This window comes from Ranitomeya variabilis, chromosome 2 (assembly GCF_051348905.1).
Source record: "Ranitomeya variabilis isolate aRanVar5 chromosome 2, aRanVar5.hap1, whole genome shotgun sequence".
Classification (NCBI taxonomy): Eukaryota; Metazoa; Chordata; class Amphibia; order Anura; family Dendrobatidae; genus Ranitomeya; species Ranitomeya variabilis.
This window is the reverse complement of record NC_135233.1, coordinates 276541754-276556145: the sequence shown is the minus strand read 5'-3', so window position 1 is coordinate 276556145 and position 14392 is coordinate 276541754. Positions and strand designations below refer to the sequence as shown.

General features: G+C 44.1%; 1 protein-coding gene across 1 annotated transcript in view; it reads left to right on the top strand.

The window, feature by feature from the left end:
- The first annotated feature begins 459 nt into the window (after positions 1 to 459).
- SLC7A3 (solute carrier family 7 member 3) overlaps positions 460 to 14392 on the top strand; it is a 36701-nt gene continuing 22768 nt past the window's right edge. Inside the window, exon 1 of the mRNA XM_077284981.1 lies at positions 460 to 562. The gene's annotated coding sequence lies outside the window, so the exon portion shown is untranslated. The remainder of the gene's footprint in view (positions 563 to 14392) is intronic.

The following is a 14392-nucleotide window of genomic DNA, read 5'->3' as shown; positions in this document are numbered from 1 at the left end:
ATAAACTCTGCATTGTGCAAAAAAGTAGTGACTCTTCAAACAGAATCACAATCGCCGAGGTGAATCCGGAAGCCTGTGGTCTTTTGATGCATTTTTGGAGCAGAAACGCCACATTTTTGAGGCTTTGGAGACTTTGTGCCCCTAAACCTGTGTGCATCCTGCGATCCGTGCAGAATCCACGCCCGTGTGTATGTAGTCCTAGCTGTGATGCCATGGATATCATTTACACACAGGATTCGTCGGCTCGGGCAATGGCCTGCTCGGTCATTGATGATGAGTAGTTACACTTGATGCGATTTCCAGCAGTTTCGTCCTGATTTTTGCTTTATATAGAACCCTGACGTGAAAAAAACCGCAGCAAAACCGAGAACAAGTCTCCGGGAAATCGCAGCCTGGCAATGTGATGGGGCGGCTGTCATTGGTCGCGGAGCTGGACTCCGCCCACCACTGGTCACATGACCTTGACATCAGCTAGTCTTTCAGCCGAGCCCCCGACTTCCATTCATTAGTCAGAGGTGAGCGGGAAACCCAGAGGCGGAATATTCCGGAGACACCGGCACCGGTAAGTGCTGCCGGCAGGGCCAGGGAGGGGCGCCATGGCACACGCGTGCGTTTCCCTCTGATAAACTTCTGCAGGGACGCGTCTTGTCTGCGTCTCCAGCGCTCCGGAAGGCGCGGATCCTGGGGATCTAGTGATCTGTTGGGTAGTGATCCCCAGTGTGCACTGTGCAGAGGGGCCACCTGGGCAGGCTCAGGGGTCTTTGGAGTTTTCCGATCGCATCTCTGCCAGTCTAGTGGAATCTCTCAGGTGGTCGTCACCGGTCGGCTGGCACCGATCAGAGCTTCTCCAGTATCGGCTCCTTCCTCTAATAATCTTACAGGGGGTTGGTTCCCTGCAGAAAACTTCCTGATTTGATTAGTTCCTGTTTAAAGGAAACTCTTCTTCTTTCCTCCCCCTCCCCTGGTCCAGTGTCAGTGTCTGTTATGTGAGGTCTCGTTGACAGCACTGCAGCCAATCACTGACCTCAGCGTCGTGCCACCTAACTGCCGATGGGCTCCATGTGAGTGTGGTGACACTGGTGGGGACATCGCCTCAGTATTAGTCCACCACTCAGCCGGTGATGGCGTTTACACCCTGGGAAAGTGTTGTCCTCCCCACCCTCCCCTTCCCACTGATGTCTGCCTATCCTCCCTGTTGGTAGAAATCTAACCCTTTTTATAGCGTTGGCCATTGGATGCCCCACAGACCAGTGTTGGGGTACAGTCGGGGGGCAGTGCAGCGCTCACTCACCACTTTAGGGCTATTATCTGACCTCCGTGTGGCACAAATCTCGGCTCTAGTGACATCGGATGGTGCGTGTTTCCAGTAATGGCAGCAGCTCCCCTGCCGATCCACGATATTGACAAGTGCAAGGATCCGCACTCGGATCTAATCACCTCCACAGTTGACCTCTTTGGTGGCGTCTGATACACTGGTGGTAGATGAGGCTGCCCGGCTTTAGATGTGACCCTGATCGATCTGCTCTGCGCACATAGGCCGCCATTGTTCCTGGGCATCCTCTTGTGCAGCACAGTGGCTTCCCCCTGTAGAATGAGCGGTTTTCTCTTTGGGTGATCGGCCGCCTGTCTACACTGTGCGATCATTCTAAGACATTTCCAGGTACACGGGTCCTCGATAAGCGAGCAGTGGAAACGGACCTACAGACTTTGGGCACAATCTGGCGCTAGATCTTGGCACGGATTGGAAACCAGATTAAAAGAAACCTGTTACTGGGTTTATGCAGCCACTGAATGACCATTATGTATCTGAGACGTAGTGTTACAAACGTGCCCATGTAACAACTGTCTGAGCCCGCTGCGCACTGGAGCCGAGGACCGCCCAGCTGTGTGCACGAGGGGGTGCCGATGTGTGTGTGATGTACGAGTCCTACTAACTAATGCTGAAGATTAGACCTGGCTGTGTAGGAAACTCCAGGCTTAGTGGCCTGTAACCAATGAGTTGTATCGCCCATCTCTGAACGTATTGAATGGTACATCTGTTCAGCACGGACGCCATACGTCTGATAAATGAATGATGGCGAATCTGCCATAGTGTGGGGAGCTGACGATACACAGATCCCACTCAACAACAAACGTTATTTATTGTGCTTGCTTATATAGGTCCATCATATACCACACGAGCCCCAATGGGGACAGTGATGATGATCTAGATTCCCTATCTATATGTCTGTGGGGTGTCGAGGAAACCCACATGATCATGAAAAGAACATACAAACTCCTTGCAGATGTTGTCCTTGGTGGGATTTTAACCCAGGACCCCAGTGCTGCAAGGTTAGAGTGCTAACCACTGAGCCACCGTGCTGCCCAACCTTACAGCAGGACTCAAACTCACTTTTTACAACCTGGTTGTGTGGTGAATAGACAGTTGGCCATCTCAGCAGACACACACATTATACTGTCGGCAGAGCCAGTCTAAGGCAGCCAACATTCATCTAATATGTATGGGGGGCTTTGGATACGTCATTAGCACACACAGTGCAAGCGTTTTGTTTTTTTGTTTTGTTTTTTTGTTTTTTTTATTCCTGCTGTGGGGTTGTGAAAGTTAAGTCAGAAGTAAGAATAAAGTTCCCCATACGCATTAGACCAACATCGGTTGTAGTCTGTGTAAGTGTGGGGGCCTCCCTGATTGTCCTCCAATACATGTTGAGTGATACGAGGATTCGGCATGTACAATTTCAGACTGCTGATCCTTCTGTTCTCCGAGAGATGCCCCAGAAAGAGGAATCTGGCAGTGGTTTTCTAGTTAGTTGGGCAAAATAAGCTTTTGATTGGCTTAGAAATATAATTCTCGGCAGCACATAGTCCTGTGTAAGCAGGAGAAGTGCTGCCGAGAACAAATTACAGCCTGTGAGCACAGAACGATCGACTATTGATCTTTCTGTGTGCATCACATGTGCAGTTCCTGTCTAAGGCTAGGTTCACATTTGCGGCTGAGTCCGCAGCTTTTCGTATTCAACCGCATTGCAAAACGCATGATAACGCTAATTTTTTTTTATCCGCATCAACTTATGCATGACGGATAAAAAACGCAATGTTTGCATGCGTTCGCATTGTTTATGAGCATGCGTTTATGGAAAAAATTTTCAAGGAGAATTTCCCTGACAGGCCACGCCCAATGGGCTCATGGGATTTCTGTATATAGACCCTTGTGCAAACGCAAGCGAACGCATGTCTATGCGTTCCTATAGACTGTAATGCGTTTATTTGACGCACTCCTTCCGCAAGCGTCTGCATGCGTTTGGCGGCGGAAATTTGACGTAAAAAAAATTCTAACATGGTGCGTCAGCTGCGCCCAGCGGCACACCGCAAAAAAACGCATGCGTAAGCAAATGTTAAAGATAGGAAATCAAGACGCATGCGGAAACGCTGCGAACACAACTGCAAATGTGAAAACGGGCTGTTAGGCTGGTTTCACACTTGCGTTTTGATCTGCAGCGTTTGTACAGAAAAAAAACGCATGCGTTTTTTTCCCCTATGTTTAACATTAAAAACGCATGCGTTTTTTTGTACGCGTTTGGCCGCGTTTAACGACGCATGCGTTTTTTTGCTGCATGCGTTCTGTCGCAGAAATGCAACATGTAGTAATTTCTAGAGGCTTTTTTTGCCGCAAAAAAACGTATTGTTGTCTAAACGCATGCGTTTTTAAGCACATGCGTTTGCTTGCGTTAAAAACGCATGCGTTTTTATAGAAAAAAACAAGAATACACCCTGATAAGCCACCCCCCACCACCAAGGTGATAAAGGGATCCTAACCCCACCCCTAACCCTAACAATATGACAGTGAATACTCTACGAGTTAATATTTTTAGTACTCCTGGTCACCAGGTCAACATCCCTATGGATCCCTAGGGTTAGGGGTAGGGTTAGGGTTTGGATCCCTTTATCACCTTGATGGTGGGGGGTGGCTTATCAGTGACCTGGTGACCAGGACATTCTTCTAATAAAAAGCTACCCCTAACCCTAAGGCCAGTCTCACACGTCCAGATAATTCCGGTGCCGGAAAAATCGGTACCGGAATTGTCCGTGTGCCCGTGCGTTTCTGTGGCACATCAGTGTGGCACACGTGTGCCGCCCGTGTGCCGACTGGGTACCACACGCACCGTGCAGGAGACAGCGCTAGAGATAAGCGCTGTCCCCCCCACGTGGTGCTGAAGCCGCCATTCATATCTTCTCTGCAGCAGCGTTTGCTGTAGAGAAGATATGAACAATCCTTTTTTTTTTCTTTTCTGGTGTTTAACATAAAGATCCATGTCCCCACCCCCTGTGCGCCCGCCCGCTGTTATTAAAATACTTACCCGGCTCCCTCGCTGGCGCTGCTAACTGTCCTGGCCGCATCTTTTGTGTGAGCGGTCACGTGGGGCCGCCGATTAGTCATGAATATGCGGCTCCACCTCCCATAGGGGTGGAGCCGCATATTCATTTCTGTAATGGGCGGCCCCACGTGACCGCATACAGGAGAAGCTGCGGCCAGGACAGGACACTGCGAGGGAGGCGGGTGAGTATTTTAATAACAGCGGGCGGGCGCACGGGGGGTGGGAGGGGGGTGGGGACATGGATCTTTATGTTAAACACCAGAAACAAACAAAAAAAAAGGATTATTCATATCTTCTCTACAGCAAACGCTGCTGCAGAGAAGATATGAATGGCGGCTTCAGCACCATGTGGGGGGGACAGCGCTTACTGTAGCGCTGTCTCCTGCACGGCACACGGACTGCACACGGACAACGTCCGTGTGTGGTACGTGTTTTACACGGACCCATTGACTTTAATGGGTCCGTGTAATACGTGCTCTCCCACGAACACTGACATGTCTCCGTGTTTGGCACACGGAGACACGGTCCGCAAAAAATCAATGACAGCTGCACAGATGCATTGATTTCAATGTGTCTACGTGTGTCAGTGGCTCCAGTACGTGAGGAAACTGTCACCTCACGTACTGGAGCCACTGACGTGTGAAATCGGCCTCACCCAAACCCTAGGGATCCAAACCCTAACCCTACCCCTAACCCTAACCCTAGGGATCCTAACCCTATCCCTAACCCTAACCCTAGCTATTTCTATTTATAGTGGGTTTTCTAGTTGATTTTGATGATTGGCTGCTGTCACACACTTCCCAGCATGCGTTTCAAAAGCGCAAACGCATGAAAAAACAAATGTAAACGCGTCCAAACGCCGCGTTTTTTTTACCGCATGCAAAAACGCATACGTCTAAAAAACACAGCGTTTGCACGCGTTTACATGCGTTTTTTTCACCACCTGCGTTTTTTTTTTTAAAACGCTGCAGATCAAAACGCAAGTGTGAAACCAGCCTTAACCAGCCGTTTATGGCCGCTGTTCAGACGTGTTACTGAGCCCTTGAATCTGTCTCTTCAGCTGTCCACATTTATGCTTTAGAAGCTTGTTTCTCATGGTGCTTTCTTTATGTGAACTACTGGATGCCATTGTGAAAGTAAAATTATAATTGCGACCAATTTATGCAATATTTGTAAAATGACACCTGAAGCAGCTTGGCTTAAAAATCCCCCCTACCGTTTTGTGTTTCCACCTCCTGTGCGCTTCCATGACAAGGCCACAACCAACACTGTAATCTTACTTTCCAGTACACGTCTCCTTGTAAAATGACTATTTGCAAGGAGAAATGCAAATCTGCACCAGAGCTGCAGACCTAAAACTGATGACTATGGCATATCTATTTCTCAGAGGCTGCAAAGTTTCATCATTTTTGCTAGATTGAGAAGCAATATGAATTTCAAAGTTGTCTCCAGCCTTGTTAAGATCTCCCTCCTTTCTAGATTCTATAGAGAACGTTTTTGGCATGGCTGAGGCCAATTATCTTGTGTTTATTTTTTTTCTGTTTTTGCTTGCTGCACTTTTCCTGTTAACACACCAAAATCAAGATGGATGAGTTGATTTCTTGTCTTTCCAGTGACGTATCGTGGTCCTGTTTCCTGTACGCTGCCCCCTGTCTCGTGCATAGCCAGCAGCTGTGCAGGATATATCCATATATAATTAGTGTTGTTGACATTGACAAAGGATCTCCAATATAATGTCTGCAGCTTCCGTAGGCCTTATGAAAGACACATTCACCAGGAAATGGCAAAACAGCCGTCCAATATTGTGATGCAGCCCCTTTGGAGAGCAGGCGCCCTGAGCAGCATGTTCTGGTGACTGCCCTGTCCGTGTGCCATTTGTCTCGTGAGTGTCGTGAAGTGGATGGGATCTTTATAGAGCGGCACCTGGATGATTCTGGCGAGCTCTTTGCAGTCCCATTGAGCGGCTTGTACTGATCATTTCTCGCTGGTGACAGCTGGAGGTGTTAAGGCTCCAGAGTGCAGCAATCTCTTGAGAGACGGAGGCTTCATTTTCATAAAATATGTTTGCAGAGGTAAATTGAAGCAATCCTACATTTAGGTCAGAGGATGCAGACGGTTTACAAACAGAAGGAAACAGTTTTGCAGATTTCCTTAGTGGTAATGATACGTACAGTAGAGAACATGGTCTATACCTATAAGTAGGGGCACACTGGGCCTTAAATATGATTATGTATTACTTTCTAAGAAATTGGAATTGTTCACTAGTGTTAATGTACATTGTACCACATACAGATAGGTCCAGAAATATTTGGACAGCGACACAAGCTTTGGCATTTTAGCCGTTTACCAAATCACATTCAAGATAGTTATATAATCAATATGGGCTTAAAGTACAGAGTCTCAGGCTTAATTTGAAGGTATTCACAGCTCTTTAATGTGTTGCTGTCTCTTTTTAAAGGGATTGATCAATTCTCAAAAGGTCATTAATGAGCTATTCACTCGCTAATCCATAATCAGTTAAGTAGGTAAAAGGTCTGGAGCTGATTCCAGGTATGGCATTTGCTTTTGGAAGTTGTTGTTGTGAACCCACAACATGTGGTCAATGGAAGAGAAACAGACCATCATGGGGCTGAAAAGGAAAAAAGAAAAAATCCATTAGAGAGCTGAATTGTTAGGAGTCTTTTTTTACATTCTGCAACATAAAGGCACACTGGTGAGCTTTGGAACTCGAAAGGCTTGGATGTTCACAGAAGACAACAGTAGTGGATGATCACAGGATCCTTCCCATGGCGAGGAAAAAAGAAACCTCACAACAACCACCCAAGTAAAGAAGACTCTCCAGGAAGTAGCTGTTTCAGTATCTAAATCTACCATCAAGAGAAGACTTCATGAGCACAAATACAGAGGGTTCACCACAAGGTGCAAACCATTAATCGGCCTTAAAATAGAAGGGCCAGATTAGACTTTGGCAAAAAATGTAAAGAAGCCAGTTCAGTCCTGGGAAAGCATTTGGACAGATGGAACTAAGAGCAGAATGACAGGAAGAAGAAAGTATGGAGAAGACTTGGACCAACTCATGATCCAAAGCACAGCACATCCTTTGTAACTTATGGTGGAGGTGGTATGATGGTTCGGGCATGTATGGCTTCCAATGGCGCTGGGTCACTAGTGTATATTGATGACGTGACTGAAGACAGAAGCAGCCAGATGAATTCTCTTTGTAAAGGGCAATACTTTCTGCTCAGATTCAATCAAATGCCACAAGGTTAATTGGATGAATCTTCACAGGCCAGATGGACAATGACCCTAAACATACTGTGAAAGCAACCCAGTTTAATGCCACGTGGAATATTTGAAGTGGTCGAGTCATCACCAGATCTTAACACCATCAAGCTGCATTTCAAGGCAGAAAGACCCACAAACAAGCAACATCTGGTGACGTACACGGCGTTCAGACTTCAGGCCGCCAATGCCTGCAAAGGATTCTCTACAAAGTATTAACCCCTTTCTGCCACCTGACGGAATAGTACGTCAGCTGGCAGATCCCCCCGCTTTGAGGTGGGCTCCGGCGGTGAGCCCACCTCAAAGCCGCGACATGTCAGCTGTTTTGTACAGCTGACATGTGCGCGCAATGAGCACGAGCGGAATCGTGATCCGCTCGCGCCCATTAACTAGTTAAATGCTGTCGTCAAACGCTGACAGTGGAATTTAACTAGCGCTCTCGGCCGCGCGGCCGGAGGTGCTCGCACCGCTGACCCCCGTCACATGATCGGGGGTCAACGGTGCATTGCCATAACAACCAGAGGTCTCCTTGAGACCTCTATGGTTGTTGATGGCCGATTGCTTTGAGCACCACCCTGTGGTCGGCGTTCAAAGTACACCTGCCTTTCTGCTACATAGAGGTGATCTGTACTTCACCTCTATGTAGCAGAGCCGATCGTGTAGTGCATGCATCTAGCCTCCTATAAAGGCTATTGAAGCATGCCAAAAAAAAAGTGTTTAAAAATATAAAAAATATATAAAAGTTCAAATCACCCCCCTTTCGCCCCAATCAAAATAAAACAGTAAAAAAAATCAAACATACACATATTTGGTATCGCCGCGTTCAGAATCACCCGATCTATCAATAAAAACAAAGGATTAACCTGATCGCTAAATGGCGTAGCAAAAAAAAAATCAAAATGCCAAAATTACGTTTTTTTGGTCGCCGCAACATTGCATTAAAATGCAATAACGGGCGATCAAAAGAACGTATCTGCACCAAAATGGTATCATTAAAAACGTCAGCTCGGCACGCAAAAAATAAGCCCTCACCCGACCCCAGATCACGAAAATTGGAGATGCTACGGGTATCGGAAAATTGCGCAATTTTTTTTTTTTTTTTAGTAAACTTTGGAATTTTTTTTCACCACTTAGATAAAAAATGACCTACACATGTTGGGTGTCTATGAACTCGTAATGACCTGGAGAATCATAATGGCAGGTCAGTTTTAGCAGTTGGTGAACCTAGCAAAAAAGCCAAACAAAAAACAAGTGTGAGATTGCACTTTTTTTGCAATTTCATCACACTTGCAATTTTTTTCCCCTTTTCTGTTACACGGCATGGTAAAACCAATGATGTCGTTCAAAAGTACATCTCGTCCCGCAAAAAATAAGCCCTCACATGGCCATATTGACGGAAAAATAAAAAAGCTATGGCTCTGGGAAGGAGGGGAGCAAAAAACGGAAAAAGCTCCGGGGGTGAAGGGGTTAAAAATGGACATTTTATTTATGGTAGTTAATTTGTCCAATTACATTTGAGTCCCTGAAGTGAGGAGGCTTTGTAGAAAAATGGCTGCAATTCTGAAAAATTCTGAGCTCCAAACTGAAAAACGAGACATGGAACAGTGCTCCGTGTTATTTTGCTATATGCTCAGGAAAAAGCCTTCGTCAATCACTTTTCAAGGTGCTGACCACGGAGTTCCTGCTCTTGAGATGACTGTCAGATTGATCTGCCTGTCTCATGCTCTGGGATATTCAATTTCATTACATTCCTAAAATTGTGGGGGAAGATGTGGTTTAAAAAAAAAAAAAAAAAACCTCCCAGATTTTTTTTTACGTTAAGAAAAATAAATAAATAAATAAATCATCCTTTTACATGGTTGTTCTCATCTTATTAGGAGTGCTCCACTTTCCAGCTTTGTCTCTGTAGCATCAGAAGAGTGCAGGGGCACTGAGGCTGCTGGGTACTGGGATGTGACCAGCTGAAGAGCAGTGATGGGAGAGAGCTTGTAAGTGCTGCCCTCCTTGCAGACTGGCCACTGCTGATTGGACTGCAGTGGTGGCCAGTAACCTTGGCAGCGAACAGTAAATGACAAATCGTACTGTTGATGCATTTTATAAGCACTTTGCAGTTTTACCCATTTAAGATTAAACTCGTTTTAATCAATACTATTTGATCAGGTTAACTCCAAGAAAGTCACCCCACCGATGCAGTGTTCAAATGATTTGAAAGAGTTATCCAAATTCTGCAAACAAATAATAATGGCAACTATTACAAGCTGGCTGTGTGGGGGTCCTATTGGTTCATGTTCACAAGCAAGCAGCACGTGAACACTGCAGCCAGTCTGGGGAAGAGATAACAAGTGCCATGATGCACAGCAAGTGTTATGGATTTTAAAGAATATTAATAAAGATGCAAGAAGGACTACAGTGTTGGCTTTAGATTGCTTTGGTATGATTTACGGTACTTAAATTTTTAAATGCAACAGTTGTTGTTTGTGGCATTACTGCTTTTTTTTTTTTTTTTTAAACATTTTTCTTTCCATAATATTCCGTAAGTGATTTTAAATAGTGTCTGAAAGGTGATGTCTGAATAAAGAAAGTCACCCAGAAAAAGCACAATTATTTTGAAAAACCAACAACGCTGAAAAAAAAAGTCTTTTAAAGTAGCTACCTTGCTTTGAATTCGAAGATCTAATTTAATGCAGTCACCATTGAGAGGTTCATGGATGTCTGCCTCAGTATCCCTTTGCAAATAGTATCGACATGTATAATAGTACGGCATGTATAATGTATACTATTATACATGTATACGTGCAGATCCTATTATACATTCCGATACTTTTATACATGAATACATTATACATGCCAATACTATTATACATGTATACATTATTCATGCCGATACATGTATAATAGGATCGGCATGTATAATGTATACACGTATACTAGGATCGGCATGTATAATGTATACACGTATACTAGGATCGGCATGTATAATGTATACACGTATACTAGGATCGGCATGTATAATGTGTATACGTGTACTAGGATCGGCATGTATAATGTGTATACGTGTACTAGGATCGGCATGTATAATGTATACACGTATACTAGGATCGGCATGTATAATGTATACACGTGTACTAGGATCGGCATGTATAATGTGTATACGTGTACTAGGATCGGCATGTATAATGTGTATACGTGTACTAGGATCGGCATGTATAATGTGTATACGTGTACTAGGATCGGCATGTATAATGTGTACACGTGTACTAGGATTGGCATGTATAATGTGTACACGTATACTAGGATCGGCATGTATAATGTATACACGTATACTAGGATCGGCATGTATAATTTATACACGTATACTAGGATCGGCATGTATAATGTATACACGTATACTAGGATCGGCATGTATAATGTGTACACGTGTACTAGGATCGGCATGTATAATGTGTACACGTGTACTAGGATTGGCATGTATAATGTGTACACGTATACTAGGATCGGCATGTATAATGTATACACGTATACTAGGATCGGCATGTATAATTTATACACGTATACTAGGATCGGCATGTATAATGTGTACACGTGTACTAGGATCGGCATGTATAATGTGTACACGTATACTAGGATCGGCATGTATACACGTATACTAGGATCGGCATGTATAATGTATACACGTATACTAGGGTCGGCATGTATAATGTATACACATATACTAGGGTCGGCATGTATAATGTATACACATATACTAGGGTCGGCATGTATAATGTATACACGTATACTAGGATCGGCATGTATAATGTATACACGTATACTAGGATCGGCATGTATAATGTATACACGTATACTAGGGTCGGCATGTATAAGTTCCCAGGGGAGCATTGCACGTCCTGTCGGTCTCTGTTACCTTTGTGTTTTGCACAAGGAGAAACTTTCACGGTATAACAGCAATATCCCCCCTCGGTAGCGCCAGCGTGTGTGTGTACAACAGTCTTCTGTTCCATACGGTGTCCTGAACAGTGTGAATAAAGTATTATTCTGGTAGGTTACATCTACATTGGACTGGTTAGTGAATCTGGTGGCTGCCCGTGTCATAAGGCTCTTAGTCCAGCAGATCAGGGATGTCGGTATGATGCCCATCATCATCTTGCTTTCTTTTTAATCCAGTTGCCTTGGTTACTCGGACTCGAGCCGTGCTCTGCTTTTAATTTATTTTTTAATTCTCGTCTGTGCTTCCTTATTAACTTGTGCTGCTTCCCTTCCAGTAGTGGCATTACTACTGTAGTACAGTCTGCTTTCTTCTTTTTTGTTGTTGTTGTAATTTTAAGACTATTTTCCTGCTTTAGATAAAATTAGAAAAAACACAATGAATGACCCTCTGAGTGCCACCTCTAATTGCTTGACCTGCACTGATTTTGGAACAGTTTTTCTTTTTGAAGTTTTCTGTGATTTTGGTGCACAGGGGCCGGACTGAACACGGGTCTCCTCCTCCCTGACTGATTCCTGGACCCTCTGCCGGCCTCCTCTATATGGAGACGAGGTAGGTCGCTGCAAGTGATGAGTGCCAGTGGTCGTTACTTGAGTTTGCCTAGGGGGCTCGGGTATTTGAGTATCGCTGGGGCTCGAGTGACATGTTTGCGTCCCCACACCCCCATGTTACATGGACGTTAGCCACAAAACATGCAGGGATTGGTTGACATAGGCAGGTGCGGGGACTTGAACATGTCGCTCGAGCACCCGCGATATTCGGTGCAAACTCCAGTAACGAGCACTTTCTCTCATCACTAGTCACTGTTTTTTTCCCAAGACAGTAGGCAGGCGGAGAACATGGATTTTACTAATGACGCTCAGAAGTGTTGGAAACGTGATCTCAGCCAGACAGCAAATGGGCAATATTAACTTATAAACCCATGAAGCCATTATTTGCAGATAGTACACAGAATGTTTTTACAGTGTGACTGTGCGGCCCTTCGGGCTTTCGTGTTTTAACCTATGCTATTAGGGTGCTTTTTTTCAGTTTGGGTAAATCACATTTTCTTCATTAAACTGTAAAATGAATTGGCCATGCTATCTATATTATTGGAGCATGGCGTTCCTCATTTATTATGGGGATTAGGCTGAAAACTGTTCTCCATAAACTGGCAGTTCTGTAGTAACTGTTATATTTTTAGATTTACATTTTGGTTGAGATTTTTTTTTTCTGTTCTGCATTTTAATATAAAAAATGTTTACCGTAAATATATTTTTCACTTTTATTCCATGTTTAAAAAAAAATAAAATAAAAAAATTAAATTTTATGGTAACTGGGAAAGGTGGAAATATGAGCATACGCCACTGAGCTATACACACACACATGAATATGGGGGACTTGTCAGTCAAGCAGAACCGTCTGGAGATCTTCCTCAATGACTAGTATTTCTGTTTGCCTCGTTCCCAGATGTGCTTTCATCTATGTTTGGGGGATCGGCTCTTATTCACACAGCCCCTTCTGGCAGCATGATTCACATGCCTGGTTCCTTATAACTGCTGTGAGCGTCGGGATGAAAGAGGGATCCAGTAGATCATCGGGGTGTCAACGATTGATCCCTCACCAATATTACCTACAGTATGCACTTTTGTCATTTATTTGAATAATGGGGCATGTTCACTGCCACAATTTTCATACTATGTGAAACTGCCTCAGGTGGCTGAGCACTGTACTTGGGTATCTTTGGCAATCCCACTGTGAACACTGCCCTGACTTTTTTTTTTTGCTTAGGTGGCCATTGAAATGACTGACAACTAGTTGGTCATCTCATAAAGTCTGGAACCTTCTCATCCTGCCAAGATTTTTTTATTTTAAATATATTTAATTTTTAATGCGATTTTTCATCGTTCCCATGTGTGTGTGTGTGTGTATATATATATATATATATATATATATATATATATATATATATATATATATATATATATATATATATATATATATATATATATATATATATATATATATATATTTACACACACACACACACACACACACACACACACACACACACACACACACACACACACACTGTGCCAAGCTCCAGCATTTTAGCCGAATACCCAAAAGAGGAGGAGTCTCCACCACCCTTCTGACCGGACACCACAGGTGTCCTGCTGAACCCCATTGTAATTCAGAATTTGTTGGGATCCATTGAAAATGTGAGCAGTCTTTGTTTGTTTCAATACAAACATTAGATCTCCACATACAAGAAATAAAGTATATATTTAATGCTATGATGACGTCGGGGAATAAATCTGACACCCGGCTAATTGAATGTTTGACTATATCCTGTGGCACAGGCGTGAAGAAGGTTGTGTGCGATTCTCCGCTGCCTATTGATCGCCCCCTGGCCCAGCGCTGTATGGTCATTATTCCTAAGTGATATAGATTAGGTCTGTAGCTTTGTCTGACATGTAGTTTATATCCGGTGTTCTCACGACGCCATCAATAATTCTATTATCTACACTACTTGTCGTGAACGACTAAGAAATCCATTTCTCCTAAAATTTCTAATTTCCACAATCTCACTGATGTAGAAAATATCTAACCTTTGTCACAACAGTTCGTTTATGTTTAGGAAATCTAAATTTGTACAGCATTTTAATAGTGCAATGAAGCCTGTGCCTCCCAAGCTACGGAGAAGACTTGTGGATTAGTGATGGAGGCGGCTGCAGCCATAGACAGGACTGTGCCTTCTGCAATATGACGG